This window comes from Equus quagga, chromosome 16, assembly GCF_021613505.1.
Source record: "Equus quagga isolate Etosha38 chromosome 16, UCLA_HA_Equagga_1.0, whole genome shotgun sequence".
NCBI classification, from domain to species: domain Eukaryota; kingdom Metazoa; phylum Chordata; class Mammalia; order Perissodactyla; family Equidae; genus Equus; species Equus quagga.
The window spans coordinates 48,932,891-48,947,369 of NC_060282.1; the positions used below are offsets into that span (position 1 = coordinate 48,932,891).

Consider the following 14,479-nt stretch of genomic DNA (forward strand, 5'->3'; position numbering starts at 1 on the left):
TTTTGAGGAGAAGAGGCATTGCAAGATGGTTTAAAGTAGAATTTGAAGAAAGTTCCCACGCTGATAACTTTGCAAAAGCAAAAACATATGTTTTTAAACTTAACTACTATTAATTGATTCACTATCTGAAACAGGTTAAGAAGAAAAGTTTATTAAGAAACAGGTTCCCAGGAGTGCCGGCCTGGTGGTGCAGTGGTTAAGTTCACACGTTCCGCTTCACCAGTTTGGATCCTGGGTGTGGACATGGCACCGCTTGGCAAGCCATGCTGTGGTAGGTGTCCCATGTACAAAGTAGAGGAAGATGGGCATGGATGTTAGCTCAGGGACAGTCTTCCTCAAAGAAAATAAAAGTAAGAAACAGGTTCTCAGGGCCTGCCTGGTGGCGTAGTGGTTAAATTTGTGCATTCTGCTTCGGTGGCCCAGGGTTGGCTCATTCAGATCCCGGGTGTGGACCTATACACTGCTCATCAAGCCATGCTTTGGTGGCATCCCACATACAAAATAGAGGAAGACTGGCACAAACGTTAGCTCAGCGACAATATTCCTCAAGCAAAAAGAGGAATACTGGTAACAGACGTTAGCTCAGGGCCAATCTTCCTCACCAAAAAAACAAACAAGAAGACAACAGGTTCTCTCCTGACATGGTGCATTTAATCGCTACTGCTTCCCACTTCCCTGTACCTTGGTGGCCCTCAGAGATTTGATCCCTGTAATTCATTAACCTATTCAGCAGCAGGTACTTAGGATCATGCTCAGAGCTGGCCAAGGCCAAATTCAAATTGCCCGTGAATACTCTTGGCTTCGTCAATGTTCATCACGAGACTGGATTGCTTGATACATGAAGCAGTGGGACTTGTGTGGTGCGATCCACAGGGTCGGATGATGAGGGTCAAGGATCCTGTTCGGGCTTGGGCTGCATTTTACATCTACCTTTATGTTCTTAAATGACATTTTTTTCCTCATTTGGTCTTATTCTGAAAATCAACATTTTTGACAGCAGAGGACAAAATAGAAAGAACAGAATATAATTAGTTGTCATACTGGTTAAAGACATTATTCTGATGATACTTTAAATAGAAGTCAGTTATCATTTTTAGAAAACTGAAAAATAAAATGGCTTTAATGGGAGAGGTTAATTGAGCAATTTAGTTTGTTCCCTTCCTGAAACTCAGTCAAAACCTGAAGTAAATTGATCATCAGGGGAAAGCACCCTGGGAGCTTTGTGTGAACAATGGTGATCTCAGGGCCCATTGGGACATGATTGGCCCCTTACAGTGAAGGAGCTGGAATAGTGAAGGGTTCTATGTCATTGTGCCTGAGAGGGGGCACCCTGAACACATCACACACTCCTTGCTCTGGATCCCATAACACAGCACCCAAGCCTTTTATCATCAGATGATAGAACCTCCTTTCCAAAAATGTCACACTTCCAGCGTGACTACCTGCCAAGTTGGGCCTCCTTGGAAGTCTCACAATTCAAACTGGGCTCAGGACTAAAGGGTACGACTATCCTGCTGTTTGACTTGGACCTATTGAGCCAGGGGAGGTCATGCTTGCCCTCTTTTTGTTGCAATAACACTTTGCTAACATCAAGCTATCTCGCGGGTGTGGTAGAGCTGAGATGCAAGAATGATTCATTAAAAAAAAATCTCAGGCTGGGGACTTGTTCCTATGGGATTCTCATGTTATATGGGAAAACGTTGAGCACCGTACATGTCAACGCCACAGCCAACTGTTGGGATTCCGCCTTGTAAGCAATTGGCCACTGTGCGAAGGCAAAGTGTCAGGCTGTCTTAGCAGCAATGCCCATGCAGGAAAGAGCTGTAGGAACTCCTAGCAACTGTGTCATAGACCCATTTTTAGTAGTCATCTAAATTTATTTTTCCAGTATGAGTTAATAATCAAAAAGGTTGGGAAATTTCAAGGCTGGGTATATCCAATTGTACCATGTATTCACTAAGTTGTAAAACAAACAAACAAATGAGCCTTAAGAGCGTTGTGGTACTCCATACTTCACAGACAACTGCATGCTTCAAAAATAAGTTTTTAAAGTTGCTATCAGCACATGTCATAAAACTGATGACTGTGGAAATTTGTTTTTATTTTATATTAAAAAATGTTTATATTTAAACATACTTTTAAAACTTAAATTAGAACTATTTATTTTTGAGGAAGATGGGCTCTGAGCTAACATCTGTGCCTATCTTTCTCTATTTTATATGTGGGGCGCCTGCCAAAGCATGGCTCGATAAGCAGTGCATAGATAGGTCTGCACCCAGGATCTGAACCAGCAAACCCCGGGCTGCCCAAGTGGAGCGTCTAAACCTAACTGCTGCACCACCCGGCCAGCCCCTAACTGTTTAGTTTTTAATGTGAGATTCGGAAACCTAGATTGTAGCTCTTTGAAAAAAGATAATTTCTTGAGTAATCAATTTAAGATTTGGTATTATTTTGTTGCAATGCATGTGTTGGTCAAAATGATAGAAGTTGATCAATATTTTAAAAAATTAAACCTATTTTGTTTTCCTCTATAAGGCTTAGGATAATATTAATATGTGGCTTAAAAATCATCTGTACTTCAGTAATAACTTTCATATTAGTATTTCCACTGTTTATTAGTGAAGATCACTCCTTTGATCTGTAGTACCCTGCTGGTTTTTGTTTTAAATTGATTTTGGTTATGAGCTAAGTGGGAAAGATCAAATATTTTTCTGTCTACTGTTCGGAATCCATTTTACTGACACTCTATAAATAAAACTGACTTGTTGGCCAACCCTAATGGAATTTATACATAAAAGTGGTCACAAGATCTCAAATCTCTTCTTATCTTAGCCTAGATCCAAGGATGAAGAACTTGGATTCAAATCCAAGTCTATTCACCTTTTTTTTTGTAACATGCTATTCATATATATTTTAAAGAATGCAGGTGTTTTTAATGCAAACATTCTATGGGACGTTGGTGGAGTCAGAGGTGTTGTGTGTGGACTGGGAGGGGTCTACTTTCTCTCCTACCTGCCATCCACTGATGCACCCTTGGCTCCCACACAGATGGACATCTACAGGGTAAGAGAGGGGCTTTTCCTCCCTCACCAGTAATCCTCGAGCCTGGGGCAACTCCTGCCACATAGCAGGCACTCAATAATATGTGTAGAATGATTAAATGAAATGTTTGATGGTTCCATTTTTTAAGCAATAAGTTGATAAAGAAGACTGAGGAATTTGGGGAAAAGGCGCTTAGTAATGAGCCACCAGACGACTCACTACACTTGCTGTGTCATGTCCTCCCAGCTCTCCCTCTCACTCTGCCCCCAAGATAGCTGTCACTAGGGAATAGATTTAAAAGTGCTGTCGAACTCAAGTTAAATTTCTTTCTCTTTAAATAACATGTACATATATACGTACATAGACAAATAGATATAAAAATATATAATAAAATAATACATATATAATAAACTAATATATAATATTTACGTATTTTTCTCCTGGAAAAGCGAACTATACGGGAATAGAAAGAAAAATCACAGTGGCATCAGTTTCCAAGTAGTCCTGCTTCCTGCCTTCTTTCAGGCCCCAGATTCTTTGGTTGAGGCTCAGTAAAGAAAGAACTCTGACTGGGGCCAGCCCCGGGGGCGTAGTGGTTAAGTTTGCAAGCTCCACTTTGGCGGCCTGGGCTTTGCCAGTTCAGATCCCAGGTGCAGACCTATGCACTGCTTGTCAAGCCATGTTGTGGTGGTGAACCACAAACAAAATAGAGGAAGACTGGCGCAGATGTTAGCTCAGCGACAATCTTCCTCAAGCAAAAAGGGGTAGATTGGCACAGATGTTAGCTCAGCGACAATCTTCCTCACACACACATACACATAAATCTGACTAGATGATTTGGTTACTTTAAAAACCATTAACAAGGCTTAGCTTCCCAGCTCCTGTGCTCCTAGTGCTCAATAAAATAAAAATGTTCTAAAGCAAACAGAATGGTCTAACCATCAAGTGTTTTGTTGTGCTTCTATGTATTTTTTCATTTTTTCAAAACTGTGTTAAAATGTGTATTACTTTCATGCATTACAATTAATCAAGCAAGAACCCCAATAAATGTCATTTTACAGAATGGACTTAGGCTATAAGGACTGTGCCAGGTTCCCATCCTATCAACAGCGTGAGAAAATTTCCCAGGGTGTTCCATAGACTGGGAGCCTGCTGGGAGCTGAAACCTGCTGTGCCGCTTTGTCACCTGGCCGCTCACTGGGCCCAGCCCTCAGAACCCACGCCTTGCCACTCACCTCACCCATAGGGCAGCTTTCCCACACACACACACACACACACACACACACACACGGCTCCTGACACTTGGCTTCCTGGAGACTGTGAAACCTGTTTATTGGATGTGTTTCACAGCAAGCCACGGATTATGCACTTCCCACGAAGCCCTGCCCTTTCTGTGAGGGTGGATAATTAGTTCATAGGGTTTAATTTTGCTGTTGGACCTGCCAAAGCTTTGAATACTCTCACTTTCTAAGGGCGATTGGTCACCTGAGAATTCTACTGTGGTGACTGAGGCCTTTTCTCCTCTTGGGAATCAGATACAGTTTGGTAGCACTCATTTGGGGTGAATTTATTTAACAAAGTCATAGATCAAAACAAATGTGTCTCATACCTTATGAAAACATCCTGCTGAAGATAAAATAAGAATAAAACTGCCACTTGCTCTCACTGGAGATCTCCCTGATTCATTGTGTCTTAAAGGCCTTTCTGTACTGCTCAGAGAAGAGGACACTGCTCCCAGAGGTTCAGAGCCTCGGGCACCATGCAGGGCCATCCTTGCTTATCTGACTTTATTGTGGCTCATGGTTGGAATCCTTTGTTTGGTCAAAATGTGTAAGAATTTGTGGCAAATGCCCTATTTGGGGAATATTTTTTTCTCTTTTCCAAAATCATGTGTTGCTGAGATGATCAACAAACATGAGGTTGTGTGGGGACAAACACAGTCTAGAGAGAGGGGACATCTGTGAATTGGCTAGGGTCTAAGAGGTACACTCTGCCTTCTTTATCCTGATATACCTTTGCCCTAACCTCAAGAAATCCACTCTTCTAGCCAGAAAACAGATGGCTTCCAGGAGCCATCAGTTGTAGAGATGAAACAAAATGTCAACTAGAATGCACTTGCTCTGCTTCAATTCCTCTCTGACACATGCAGACTGGGCTGCGCAGGCCTCGACTGCCTCTGGGTTGAAGAGTACTCTCGGGGAAGGAGGGGTTGACCCAGAGGACTTTGGAGAGTCAGAGGGGTGGCTCTGCTGGCGCAGTGGGCACAGATGCCAACTCAACCCAAGATGCAGGAATTAAAGTGGTCCTTTAGTCTTTCATCAATCATTTTGTTTTCTGATAAAATATATTATTTTTAGTGAAGAACAGTTCATAAAACATATGGAAGTAAATTTAATTTTCTCTTTGTGCTGGAAACGCAAGAAAATGGAGTCAGGTACTTTGTTTTCTCACATTGTCCTACTGCTTCCCACTGATTTTATTGATGGCCCTTAAGGTTGTTCATTTCTCTGAATAAGGCAAATTGTAACTTATATAACAAAAGACTCTAAGATTTTACTGCTATTGGTGTTTGTTTCATGAAAAGAAGTTAGATGTTTTCTACTCACGGCTTTACTTTCAATGCTATTGTAATCTCTGGTGAAGAGCTGGATTCACTTATTCGTTCATCCATATTTGTTGAAGACATGCCAAGTATCAGGCATGTATGAGGCACGGGGACACAATGGTGAACAAAACTGCCTTCATCCTTACTCTGGTGGAGCTTTCAGTCTATGAGAAAGGATAAACTGAGATGTGGGCAGAAAATGCTAGATATTCTCTTAATGTATATATCTTATCCTTTAAAAATAATATTTGGTGCATACATTATTTATATAAGCAATATAATAATACAATAGTACATGCACATACTTTAAAATGGATAATTATGCATATCGTGTAAGTTAATTCAATTGATTTTTACTGATAAATAATTAAGATAAAACAGATTTAGAGAACCTTGGTCTAAAGGATGGTCAATGAATTAGAAAGTCAGTCAGAAGGTTGAAAGCCTTGGGATCATTTATCTTAAAGTAAAAACTGCTTTTACTAAGTAAGAAGTCTTGAAACATGTATTGTAAATGCCATCCTCACCCTTGCTTCCGTGTCCTACCACAGGCTGCCCTCTGTGCTTGGAGCCTCCTTTTCCAACTTTTCCACCTGATTCACAGGCATTTATTCTCCTCAGCTCAGCTGGGCTGCCCTCTCCTCCAGGGAGCCTTCCAGGGACTGCATGGGCAGCATGGAGAGGTGCTTCTCCAGTTCCTCAGATGAGAACATGATCGGGGGCTTTGCAGTGCTCACTGCTGTGCTTGATGGTTCATAACTCTTCACAGTGATTACTGTGCCTCTCTAGGACAACACTGACAACTTTTATTGTAAGCCTCTGTTTACTTGCATGTTTCCCTATGCTACGATAGTCTCAGCTCCTGAGTGTTCATTTAGGTTGTGCAGCTTCTAGTCTCCTTTAGCTGGAGAGAGCCTTGAGGAGGATGGACTGAGGAGCTGGAGGGCTCGTGTAGAGCACTGTCAGTCCAAGGAGGCGGCTAGGGTGGAGGCTGTCATGGAGCTAGGTGTGAGCTGGGTTTGAGGTGTCACACTAGTAAAGGGTATTTGTCACACTTAAGCAGCATGCAGGCAAGTGGTGAAGTGCGGATGTGCTGGGAAATTGCTAGAGATGTTTTGAACAACAAGAGAAGTGCAAACTCAATGGAGGACATCAAAGGGGGTATATTAATGTTTATATTTTTTTAAGCTCATAGTATACAGAGATAGTATTATTATTAAGACAACTTTGGATGAAATAGCACTTATTTCTCTTATCCTATAAGGTTAAAAGGGGGTTATCCATTCAAGTCCTCAGATTGAAAACTAGTTTAGCTTTTTTGACTCCACTGTTGACTGCAGAATTCACGTACATAATCTGTGATTTCAGTTATTTGATCAATTGCTATGTTTCAGTCTAGGCTCTTGGTACTCTGACAAGCTTCCTGGTCAACTATCCAGCTAGTAGCCCCTTTCCTCATCATTGTGATTTTGTATTTTACCTAAATCCTTGATTTACCACAAAACATTCTGGGTATGTGACAAATATGTGAGAATTTAGTCCCCAAGCCAAGATAGAGAAAATCATCAGAGAGGCTTAGTGTCAGTGATTAGGAAAACAAAACCATTAGTACAGAGGGCTTCAGAACGAGTCAGTGGGAGCTGCCGTCCAATCTCTCCATCCTGCTGGAAGTACGTCCTCCTCATGCTTTTGTGTTTGTTGTTCTTTGTAAGCTTCTGGACTAAGTGATATCTTTGGAATATATACTAACTATTAGTGAAATGATGAAGGAAGATATCATGATGTGGTGTGATGCATGAGAATAGCTAAGTCTTCCTTACTAGTTGCTCCAGATGCCTGATAAGCCTGTGTGTTTTTATCACATGGGAGTTGCCCAGCCAGCATGCTGAGCATGCCTTCCCTTTGGGGCAGCATCAGGACTTCAATTACTATGATGATACAGCCTCAAAAAACAAGTAAAACAAAATAAAATACAATATTTTCCTATACTCTATTGTCTGAAAACATCTCTAAATTTTCCCCCACACTGTTTGCCTTCTCCAGTGTATAGTGAGGGTAGGTCAATTGTCTTAATAAACAATAATAATTTCTCAGGTTTTTAACACAATGGTTTATTTCCCACAGTCTCATAGATTTGGAGATGATAAAGGAAAGTGTTGACAATGGAGGGGAGATGTGGGTTGGGAAGTGCTTGATCCACATAGTCACTGGGGGATCCAGGCTCTTTTCAACTCAAAGGTCAGCTATTGTCTAGGGCAGGGTTTCTTAATCTCAGCACTACTAATATTTTAGGTCAGACAAGTGTTTGCTGTGGGGGGACTATCCTCTGAATTTTAAGATGTTTAGCAGCATCTCTGGCCTCTACCCACTAGATGCCTGTAGCGCCCTGCCCACTTGTGACAACCAAAATGTCTCCAAACGTTGCCAAATGTCCCTGGGGGCAAAATTGCCCCAGGGTTGAGAACCAGTTATCTAGGGCCTCAGCATCCTCCCCTGGCTTCTATGCAGTGACCAGTAGGTAGGAGAAGAGAGAGAGCATGGAGGGTCACAAGGAAGGTTTGAGGGCTAAAGCTAGAAACTGTGTCACTTCCACTCACACTCCATTGTCCACACACAGTTATATGACCCCACAAAGGAGGCTGGCAAAGATGGTGAAGCTGTGAGAAAAATAGAGAGAAAAATCCTAAACAGTTGAAATAATATTTTAACTTAAAATGACAACAGTATACACAATATATGAGTGTTTCAACACACTGCAAGTGATACCTACCTTCACATATTTCTGAATTTTTCTTCCTTGTAAATTTCAGCTGATATTTGGTTGATATATGTTACGTATGTTGTGTGTATGTGTGTGTGTGTGTGTGTGTGTATGTACATATATGGACATAAATGTTTTTCTCCTTATAATTTCTCCTCACAATGTAATTATAAACTAAAGCAGCAGAAGCTGATATGATACATAATAAAAACAAAAGAAAACGAATCAGTAGATCCTTTATGGTTGGAAGATGAATGGAAGCAACTTTAACCACTGTAAGAAAGCCTTCAGAGACTTGGAGATGGAGTGATGCTGGAGGAGAGAGAAATACTCCCACTTAGGTGCTCAAGTGCTGCACATTTCCATGTCCTCCTGTATTTGGTGAAAGTGGAGTGATTACCTGCACAGTAAAAAAACAGTAAAAAAGTATGTGTGTATCAGGGGGAAGATTGGCCAAAAAGACATGATATATGTGATCTAATGTATTATAATACTATATATGGTCTTTTTGAGGGGGTATATGTGGCCCTTAAAACATAGTTCTAAATATCAGACAATTGACAACATTCAGTGACTACTATTAATTTCATGCAGACTATTGTACTAGGCATAGAGACAGGTACTGGGAAATAGAAGTCATGGCCTATGTACTCAAGGCATTTACAGGCAAATAGATTATATACACATGCCAGTGAATATGGATAATTTTGGCTGACAGCCCGATATAGATATGTTCACTGTTCAGTCTATCTTCTCACATTTTCCACTAAGTATAGTAGGAATAAGTAGGATAGTTTGAAAGAGTTCTTTCTCAAATAAACAAGTATTTTTGTGTCTTTTGTGGTAAAGCCCAGACCACTTATGGTCTATATGGGCAAAAAGAGATGAGTGAAATACTTTTTGAGTAAATTAAATCAGTGCGGATTATCAATCTGGATGCTTTTGGCTTCTCACCACTCTCCTTCGTCATCCCCAAGTCTAAAAATATTCTCTATAAGTCAGATTTTGCCAGAACAGATAGCCTTAATTTTCCAATCCACTTTGCTTGCATAGCTATCACCCAGGTCAGTGAAGCAGCATGATTGACAGGGCTGTCCAAAGCCACTGCTGAGGCACGTGTCTGATTTGGAATTATTTCAGGGCTATTTCATTTAGAGATGGATTGGGTCAGTGATATCGTGGAGAAGCTGTTGAGGGACTGCTTCAGATTTCCTTCCTCCTTTTCCTCCCCACCCTCACCTGTGTTGATCCCCAGCAATTATTTAACAGTCAAGGGAGTTACAGGCAAGGTCCAGCCAGTCAAATGCTTCCGCCTGTGAACAGAACACAAAGGACCAGAGCTGTGAGGGCCTTCATGGAGCCGGGTCATGGCCATTTTGGCTTTTAAGCACATTTAGTTATTTTGTTTGAACTTGTGTTGAAGGAAAAGACCCAAATGAAGTAATATAATACCCATTCAGGTTCACATTGACTGAAACCCTTTTTATTTTTCGCATGTGAATTCCTTCATTTCCCAAGTTCCTGTGATGGCTGACATATCTGTGTAAACTGATCAGTTCCCAAAAAGCTATCTGAAAAATAATCTGAAATATAGCTCCTCCTCAAATAAACTAGCAAGTATTTTGGGGCATGGGTCCTTATTGTGTTTTGGCTACACAGTGTTCTATTTTTTAATAGCTGTAGTCTTATGAGAAAAGCTGTCATTTACTGAGATCCTGGACTTCTACAAATCACCATTTAATAAATTATGTTGTTAAAATCTCATAAGGAAATCCATAGAAGAAGAGCTTTCATTATCCCCATTCTATGGATGAAGAAACCAAAGTTAAGAAACTTAGAGTAAATTGCCCAAGGCTACAGAGCTGGTATATCTAGGGACCAGATCCTGAATCTAGCGCCATATACTCTGAGTGTGGTTTGTAATGCATACAAAACTAATGTGTCAGTGAGGCCAAATTAATGAGGGAGGAGCTTAAGGAGAGCCTGGTAATTACTTGGTAAGTTAGTTCCTCCAATCCTCCTTTTCTACTGTTTTCAAACAAATATATTTTGGGTGTATTTGATATCTATGTTTGTTTCTGGAAAGTTCTAGCTGTTTAGCAAGTGTTTAGGTATTTCTTTGTGAGACTATCATGAAAGAAGTACCTTCTTAGTGAAGGAAGGAAGACTGTGCCTTGTGCAGTTTCTCTTGAAATCATAAATTTGCATTCTTATGAGGGTCAGTCAGGACCTACCATCTAGGGTAACAGCAAAACCAAGAATGAATGCAGAAACAAAACCTTTATCTGGAGGTGACTGTTATGGACTGAATTATGTTCCTCCCCTCCTCTCCATTCCTCACCAAATTCATATACTGAAGCCCTAACTCCCAATGTGATTGCATTTGGAGATAATTAGGTTTAGATGAGGTCATGAAGGTGGGGACCCCACGACAGGATTAGTGTCCTTAGAAGAAGAGGAAGAAACCAGAGCTCACTTTCTGCCATGTGAGGGCATGGTGAGAAGGCAGCCATCTGCAAGCTAGGAGAGGGGATCTCACCAGACACTGAATCTGCTGGCACCTTGATTTGAGACTTCTAACTACCAGAACTGTGAAGAATAAATGTCTGTTGTTTAATCCAGCCAGCCTATGGTATTTTGTTATAGCAGCCCAAACTGACTCAGACAGTGAGGTGACTCTGGGTACTCAGTTACTTAGTTGGTAACTATTCTATTTACACTGGCATTCAACACTGGTGTTACTTCTGGTACGTCCTGGAAATCTCCTCAGGTGATCATTAGGATCAATCACATTTAGAACCTAAATCAGGGGTGAGCAAACATTTTCCATAAAGGGACAGAGAGTAAATATTTTCAGCTTTGCAGGACAAACAGACTCTGTTACAATTACTCAACTCCAATGTTGCAGCATGAAAGCAGACATAGATGACAAGCAAATGAATGAACAGTCAGATTTGTCCTACAGGTCATAGTTTGCCAACCTCTGGCCTAGATCATTTGTATTAGTCAGCTCAGGTTTGTTACTATAACAAAATATCACAGACTGAGTGACTTAAACAACAGATATTTATTTTCTTTCTAGAGGCTAGAAATCCCAGATCAAGATCCATTAGGGTCAGTTCCTGGTGAAGCCTCTCTTCCTGGAGAGTCTTCTGTTACTCACGCAGCAGAGAGAGAGTGAATTCTTTGGTGTCTCTTCTTATATTGGATCGGGGCACCACACTTACAATCTCATTTACCCTTAATTATCTCCTAAAGACCTCCTAAAGACCATGTCTCCAAATACAATCACACTGGAGTTAGAACTTCAACATATGAATTTGGGGAAGAGGGACACAAACATTAAATCCATAACAGTACTCCATAGGCTAAATAGTAGATGGCTGTTTTGAAAATTTGGCCTTGGGTTTAGTAAGTATTAATTCAACAAACATCTATCAAACATGTACCATATGCCAGACAATATACTAGGTAGACAAAGAGAAAATGTGCCTAGTTCCAAAGAGTTCATTTACAACAGTGGTTCCCAATCAGACTGATTATCGAATTCATCTCAGGCATATTAAAAAGCATCTTCTCAGTCATCACCTACATGCCCAATCCTACTCTCTGGAGAGGTGCTAATCATCTGAACTTTTTTATAAAATATTCATTGGTGGTTTTGAAAAAACTGTTCTGGGGCTATGGCTGTAGGGGATGTTTTCTGAGCCAACTTAGGGGCTCTATTCAGTGTTATTATATGATTCCTATAGTACTAATCATGAGCTATTGTGTAGTGGAAAGAGTCCCCAACTTAGAATCAAAAAGCCCATATTTGAGACTTGGTTTAATTACTCATTAGCTGTGTGCCTCTGGGCAAGGTATTTAATCTACCTGAACTTCTGTTTCCTCACACGTTAAGTGCGGATAAAATATTTATTAGCAAGGTCATCATAATAAAGTAATAATGAAAGTATTTTGAAAATCACAAATGTCAGTGCACACAGTAATTGTTGTTGCAATATTATTGTTATGAATCAAATGTGGTCTTACTCCTAAAGAGCCATCATCGTGATCTCCAGGTCAGATGTGGACAACAATTTTGGTAGAATCAAACCAAAGTTGGGTGGTGTTTCTGGAGAGGAACAGAGGTGTACAAAGAAAACATTTCTACTTGCTTTACTTTCCCACTTTAATTATAGACTAATTTCAACCAATGAGGGCTACTAGTAAACATAATTTGGTGATACCTGGTATAGTTTTGCCGATCCTTAGAGGCTCAATTAAAATACTTTCTTGTTCAAAAATCACTTTTCCTATTAAATCTTACATGGATAAGAACCTAAACCAGGGACCAGCCCCATGGCCAAGTGGTTAAGTTCGTGTACTTCGCTTCAGTGGCCCAGGGTTCACCAGTTCCAATCCTGGGCGCAGAACCACGCACCACTCATCAAGCCATGCTGTGGTGTCATCCCATATAGAAGAACTAGCATGACCTGCAACTAGGATATATAACTATGTATCAGGGCTTTGGAGAGGAAAAAAAAAAAAAACAAGGAAGATTGGCAACAAATGTTAGCTCAAGGCCAATCTTCCTCACCAAAAATAAAAACCCCTAAACCAAAGTATGAAAAAGCCAGATGGGCTATTTGAAATCCTTGTAGCCCAGAAATGCCTTGTCTTCAAAATGGAGATTTTTCTAACCACTGGATAATAGAGATAGGACCTTTGAGTATTTTGAACAGTTTGAAGGAAATCAGCTCCATAAATTTAGTTTTCCTCAACAAAATAGATTTGCTAACTCGGTCTTACATATAAACCTATTCCCACAGCAGCTAATATCTTGTTTTTCCTGAATGCCAGAAATTCCACTACGAATACAATAAAAATGAGGTTTTTACTACTTTGAGTTAATATATCAGTGTACTTGGATGAATGAACTCTAGTGTTTAAGGTGTTTCAAAAACAAAGCTCGTTGAATCAGCACATGTACTCATTTGCCTGGACAGTGGAGCAGGTGGGTTTGGGAGTATTTGGTCTTCAGGAGAAGAGGCAGGTATCACATTCACATCACATTGGATGGTTGTAAAATGTCTGTGAAAACTCATCTGTGATCAGATGGCAAGTGCAGGGGAAAATGCCAGCACTTCTTTGATGCCTGTTTGAGGTTTTAAGAAACAATATAGGGTACAGTTAAGAGAGAGTTCTAAAATACTGGTACACAGTTTTGAAGAAGTTACAACAATTTTTTAAAGCCCAATTGTACTGATTAAAAAAAAAAAAAACCCAAAGCAAACAAACCACTCACTGTTTTGCTTTATGTCCAGAGACCTCCTGTCAGGACGTCAAGGCACCTTATGGTGCCACCTTGTCTCAGGATGCCCAGGCTTCCCCGGAATGCAGATCCTCCTCCTCACAGCCCCAGAGCCCTGGGAGGAGAGCGCTGCGTAGGTTAGTGTCCTCTAGCACCTTTGCCTAGTTTGGCCAGGATCCTGGCACTGGCTGAAATCCACAAACCTGCTGTCTTCTGTGGTACATTCAGCAGGTAAGACAAGCTAGACAAAGGCAGAGCAACGACGCTCCTGGCATAACTTGGCCCCTCCTCTGCTTCTGGGCTGGTGTCCCCCCATACAAGTATGTCCAGGAATTGTTTGGGAGTTGTATGAAATGCTCATTGGCAGACATTGTGGAGGTTTTCTTTCCAGTTGGTATTTATTCTGGTGAACAAGCCTGAGAGGTGTAAATCTTGTGTGTGTGCAGTGAGAACTATGTGAGTGAGCCCACCTCCTGCCATGATGACTCTCGGGTCCTTCTTCTGGTGCTTCCTGCATGCCTGTCAGGGTTCTCAGCACTGTTCATCCCAGCTGAGCACACACAGTTCCAATAACAAGACCAATAGCCTCCTGGCCAAGCTCCTCCTGTGTCACAAGAAAAGTTACCTCCTCTCACTACTCCACATTCCGCTGTAAAAACAGGTTGGGAGGCTTCCTGTGAGAAGCTGCGTTACACGGGCAAGTTAAGGAAGGGTATTTTATTCGGAGAGGAGGGCTCCCTCCCAGGTCATGAAGACTGAGTGGGAAACGCGGGCGTAG

At 41.1% G+C, this 14,479-nt stretch overlaps 1 long non-coding RNA gene across 1 annotated transcript; it reads right to left on the reverse strand.

The window, feature by feature from the left end:
* Positions 1–577: 577 nt before the first annotated feature.
* Positions 578–14,433, reverse strand: LOC124227764 (uncharacterized). The gene is made up of 5 exons (XR_006885545.1): positions 13,696–14,433; positions 9,648–9,721; positions 8,418–8,808; positions 5,649–5,811; positions 578–974 (listed from the first exon to the last, which is right to left on the reverse strand). It is a non-coding gene; the product is annotated as an uncharacterized LOC124227764 (long non-coding RNA).
* Between the last annotated feature and the right edge of the window lie 46 nt (positions 14,434–14,479).